Source organism: Hemiscyllium ocellatum, chromosome 9, assembly GCF_020745735.1.
Source record: "Hemiscyllium ocellatum isolate sHemOce1 chromosome 9, sHemOce1.pat.X.cur, whole genome shotgun sequence".
Taxonomy (NCBI): Eukaryota; Metazoa; Chordata; class Chondrichthyes; order Orectolobiformes; family Hemiscylliidae; genus Hemiscyllium; species Hemiscyllium ocellatum.
The window spans coordinates 115304712-115310711 of record NC_083409.1 but is presented as its reverse complement, the minus strand read 5'-3'; positions in this window follow the sequence as shown (position 1 = coordinate 115310711).

Here is a 6000-nt window from a genome sequence, read left to right as displayed (position 1 = left end):
AGGAGTCCAGCAAAAAGGGCAAAAGATAAGGCTGAAGCTTTCACAGCAATCTTCAGTCAGACGTGCCGAGTGGATGGTCCATCTCAGCCTCCACCAGTGGTCCCCAACATCACAGATACCAACGTTCGGCCAATTTGATTCCCTCCATGTGATGTCAAGAAATGGTTGGAGACATTGGATACTACAAAGGCTATGGGCTCTGACAACATTCTAGCAATAGTACTGAAGACTTGTGCTCCAGAACTTGCTGCTCCCCCACACCCCCCACACCCTCCAAGCTGTTCCAGTACAGTGACACTGGCATCAACCTGACCATGTGGAAAATCGCTCAGATATGTCCCAAAAATAAAGGACATATTTATTAATACTTATGAATTATACCTTTCCCCAGTCTTAATGCTCAGTAATTGCATCTTACCCTAATATTAATGTTCAGTGAGTCTACAGTTACCCTAGTAACGATAACCTGAAATTAGATCTTGTCACAATATGAATCCTCAGTAATTATACATTATCCCAGCAGTGACAGTCTGTCATTATACATTAGATCAGTATTAATCCTCAGTACTTATACTCTATCCCACTATTAATGCTCCATAATTTAAACCTTCCCTTATTATGATTATATCCCATTATGATTCTTGATAAAGGGCTTTTGCCCGAAACGTTGATTCTCCTGCTCCTCGGATGCTGCCTGACCTGCTGCGCTTTTCCAGCATCACACTCTGGGCTCTGATCTCCAGCATCTGCAATCCTCACTTTCTCCTCGTTATTAATCCTCAATGATTAGAAATCACTGCAGTATTGATGCTCGTAAGTATACGTTGTACAAGAATTAGTACTCAGTCATTATTTATTACTCAAATATTAATGCTCATCAGTATTAATATGGAGTAATTATACATGACTCCAGTATTGATGCTCAGTAATTATAAATTACAAAATATTGACACTGTTAAAGCCCAGGCTGATTGTTCATTAATCATAGAATGGAATTGCTACAGCTTGACGGCAAGCCCTTCAGGTCTGTACTTACCCTCTGTAGTGCATACCTCCCAGACCCATCTTCCTATCCTCTCCCTGTAACTCTGCATTTCCCATGGTTAACCCACCTAGCCTGCACATTCCTGGACACGATGGTCAATTTCGCATGGTCAATCTACTCTAACCTGCACATCTTTGGACTGATAAACTAATTTTATTTTACTCTAGTATTAATTTTGGTTTGGAGCTGTGACCTATATGCTGTGTGTATGCTTCGAACCCATTGCATACGGAACCCCCAGCTTCTGTCGCGACACTACAGATTTCTTACAGAAACACAGCACCCACAGAGTAGTCGAACCAGGAACGTTCCTCATCACAATGGATGTGTCAGCTCTACACCAGCATCCCCCCTGATAACAGCATCACTGCACAGCCGCAGTACTCAATACCAACAACTGCTAATCTCTGAGCACTGTCCTACAACTCATCAGCTTCATCCTCGATCACAACGTCTTCACCTTCGACAACCAGCTCTTCATCCAGACATGGAGACCTTATTTACACCCCAATGTGCCGACATTTTCATGCAGAATGTGAAATAAGAATTCTTTGCTGTGCAGAATCCCCAACCAGCACCATCCACTAGAGACACAGAACAGAGAACAATCCAGCACAGAACAGGCCCTTCGGCCCTCGATGTTGCGCCGACCTGTGAACTAATCTAAGCCCATTCCCCTACACTATCCCATCATCATCCAGGAACTTTTCCAAGGATTGTTTAAATCTCCCTAATGTGGCTGAGATAACTACATTAGCAGGTAGGGCATTCCACACCCTTACCACCCTCTGAGTAAAGAACCTGCCTCTGACATCTGTCTTACATCTATCACCCCTCAATTTGTAGTTATGCCCCTCGTACACACTGACATCATCATCCTAGGAAAAAGACTTTCCCAGTCTACCCTATCTAATCCTCTAATCGTCTTGTATGTCTCTATCAAATCCCCCCTTAGCCTTCTTCTCTCCAATGAGAACAGGTTCAAGTCTCTCAGCCTTTCCTCATAAGACCTTCCCTCCAGACCAGGCAACTTCCTGGTAAATCTCCTCTGCACCTTTTCCAATGCTTCCACATCCTTCCTGGAATATGGCGACCAGAACTGTTCACAATATTCCAAGTGTGGCCGCACCAGCGTTTTGTATACTTGCAGCATGATATTGCGGCTCCAGAACTCAATCCCTCCACCAATGAAACCTAACACACTGTATGCCTTCTTAACAGCACTACCCACCTGGGTGGCAACTTTCAGGGATTAGATTAGATTACTTACAGTGTGGAAACAGGCCCTTCGGCCCAACAAGTCCACACCGACCCGCCGAAGCGCAACCCACCCATACCCCTACATATTACCCTTTACCTAACGCTACGGACAATTTAGCATGGCCAATTCACCTGACCCGCACATCTTTGGACTGTGGGAGGAAACCGGAGCACCCGGAGGAAACCCACGCAGACACGGGGAGAACGTGCAAACTCCACACAGTCAGTCGCCTGAGTCGGGAATTGAACCCGGGTCTCAGGCGCTGTGAGGCAGCAGTGCTAACCACTGTGCCACCGTGCCGCCCACTGATCTATGTACATGGACTCCAAGACCCCTCTGCACATCCACACTACCAAGAATCTTACCATTAACCCAGTATTCTGCCTTCCTGTTATTCTTCCCAAAGTGCATCACCTCACATTTAGCTGCATTGAACTCCATTTGCCACCTCTCAGCCCAATTCTGCAGTTTATCCAAGTCCCCCTGCAACCTGTAACATTCTTCTAAACTGTCCACCACTCTACCGACTTTAGTGTCATCTGCAAATTTACTAATCCATCAACCTATGCCTGCGTCTAAGTCATTTATAAAAATGACAAACAGCAGTGGTCCCAAAACAGACCCTTGTGACACACCACTAGTAACCGGACTCCAGGCTGAATATTTTCTATCAACCACCACTCGCTGCCTTCTTTCAGAAAGCCAGTTTCTAATCCAAACTGCTAAATCACCCTCAATCCCATGTCTCTGCATTTTCTCCAACAGCCTACCATGTGGAACCTTATCAAAGGCTTTACTGAAGTTCATGTTTACCACGTCAACTGCCCTACCCTCATCTACATGCTTGGTTACCTTCTCAAAAAACTCAATGAGGTTTGTGAGACATGACCTGCCCTTGATGAAACCATGTTGACTAACTGAAATCAAATTGTTGCTTGCTAGATAATTATAAATCTTATCTCTTACAATCCTTTCTAAAACCTTTCCTACAACAGAAGTAAGGCTCACTGGTCTATAATTACCTGGGCCATCTCTACTGCCCTTCTTGAACAAAGGCACAGTATTTGCAATCCTCCAGTCCTCTGGTACTAAACCTGTAGACAATGACGACTCAAAGATCAAGGCCAAAGGCTCTGCTATCTCCTCCCTAGCTTCCCAGAGAATCCTCAGATAAATCCCATCTGGCCCAGGGGACTTGTCTACTTTCACTCCTTCTAGAATTGATAACACCTGTTCATAACTAACCTCGATCCTTTCTAGTCTAATATCTCGTACCTCATTCTTCTCCTCTACAATATTCTCCTTTTCCTGAGTGAAAACAGGTGAGAAATGTTCAGTTAGCACCTCTCCGATCTCCACAGGGTCCACACTCAACTTCCCACTTCTGTCTTTGATTGGCCCTATTCCTAGCTGCAAATGTGTTGCTGGTCAAAGCACAGCAGGTTAGGCAGCATCTCAGGAATAGAGAATTCGACGTTTCGAGCATAAGCCCTTCATCAGGAATAAGAGAGAGAGCCAAGCAGGCTGAGATAAAAGGTAGGGAGGAGGGACTAGGGGGAGGGGCGATGGAGGTGGGATAGGTGGAAGGAGGTAGAACGTGGCTGAAGAGCTTCTGTGCAGAGGAGATGACCTGGGGGGTGCAGTGAGAGAGAGACTCACTGAAATCCTTGTAGAGGGAGGAAGAGAGCTTCTTCAAGGAAGGCATCCTTGTAAGAGGATTCGCAGTAGGTTAAAATCTTCGAGTAAAAAATGAGGTCTGCAGATGCTGGAGATCACAGCTGCAAATGTGTTGCTGGTCAAAGCACAGCAGGTTAGGCAGCATCTCAGGAATAGAGAATTCGACGTTTCGAGCATAAGCCCTTCATCAGGAATAAGAGAGAGAGCCAAGCAGGCTGAGATAAAAGGTAGGGAGGAGGGACTAGGGGAGGGGCGATGGAGGTGGGATAGGTGGAAGGAGGTAGAACGTGGCTGAAGAGCTTCTGTGCAGAGGAGATGACCTGGGGGGTGCAGTGAGAGAGAGACTCACTGAAATCCTTGTAGAGGGAGGAAGAGAGCTTCCCTCCCTCTACAAGGATTTCAGTGAGTCTCTCTCTCACTGCACCCCCCAGGTCATCTCCTCTGCACAGAAGCTCTTCAGCCTCTCTTCCTCCCTCTACAAGGATTTCAGTGAGTCTCTCTCTCACTGCACCCCCCAGGTCATCTCCTCTGCACAGAAGCTCTTCAGCCACGTTCTACCTCCTTCCACCTATCCCACCTCCATCGCCCCTCCCCCTAGTCCCTCCTCCCTACCTTTTATCTCAGCCTGCTTGGCTCTCTCTCTTATTCCTGATGAAGGGCTTATGCTCGAAACGTCGAATTCTCTATTCCTGAGATGCTGCCTAACCTGCTGTGCTTTGACCAGCAACACATTTGCAGCTGTGATCTCCAGCATCTGCAGACCTCATTTTTTACTTGGCCCTATTTCTACCCTAATCATCTTTTTATTCCTCACATACCTATAGAAAGCTTTAGGGTTCTCCTTTATTCTATTTGCTAAAGACTGCTCGTGTCTCCTCTTTGCTCTTCTTAACTCTCTCTTTAAATCCTTCTTAGCTGATCTGTAACTCTCCATCTCCCCATCTGAACCATCTTACCTCATCAACAATAAGCCCCCTTCTTCTGCGTAACAAGAGATGCAATTTCTGTTGTAAACCACGGTTCCCGTACCTTATCAGTTCCTCCCTGCCTGACAGGGACATACCTATCAAGGACACGCAATATCTGTACCTTAAACCAGCTCCACATTTCCATTGTCTGCATTCCTTGCATTTTGCTCCCCCATTCTATGCATCCTAATTCTTGCCTAATCACATTATAATTGCCCTTCCCCCATCGATAACTCTTGACCTGTGGCATGTACCTATCCCCTCCCATTGCTAAAGTAAACGTAACTGAATTATGGTCACTCTCTCCAAAGTGCTCACCTACAACTAAATCAAACACCTGGCCTGGTTCATTACCAAGCACCAGACCCAGTGTGGCCTCCCATCTTGTCGGTCCTTCGACATACTGTGTCAGGAAACCCTCCTGTACACATTGGACAAAAGCCGATCCATCCGACGTACTGGAGTTATAGCATTTCCAGTCAGTGTTGGGGAAGTTAAAGTCCCCCATAGTGATCACCCTGTTCCTTTCACTCCTACCCAGAATAATTTTGCCAATCCTCTCTTCCACCTCCCTGGAACTTTGCGGAGGCCTATAAAAAAACTCCCAGCAGTGTGACCTCTCCTCTCCTGTTTCTAATCTCAGCCCACACTACCTCAGTAGACGAGTCCTCATCAAAAGTTCTGTCAGCCACTGTTATACTATCCTTGACTAACAAGGCCACACCTCCCCCTCTTTTACCACCTTACCCGTTTTTAATGAAAGATCTCAACCCTGGAACCTGCAACATCCATTCCTCACCCTGCTCTGTCCATGTCTCTGAAATAACCACAACATCGAAGTCCCAGGTACCTATCCATGCTGCAAGCTCACCCACCTTATTTCAGATACTTCTGGCATTGAAGTAGACACACTTCAAACCACTTCGCTGTCTGCCAGCACATTCCTGTGACCCTGAAATCCTGTCCCTGTCCTCCCTACTCTCATCCTCCTGTGCACTGCAGCTACACCTCTGGTTCCCATCCCCCTGCTGAGCTAGTTTAAACCCACC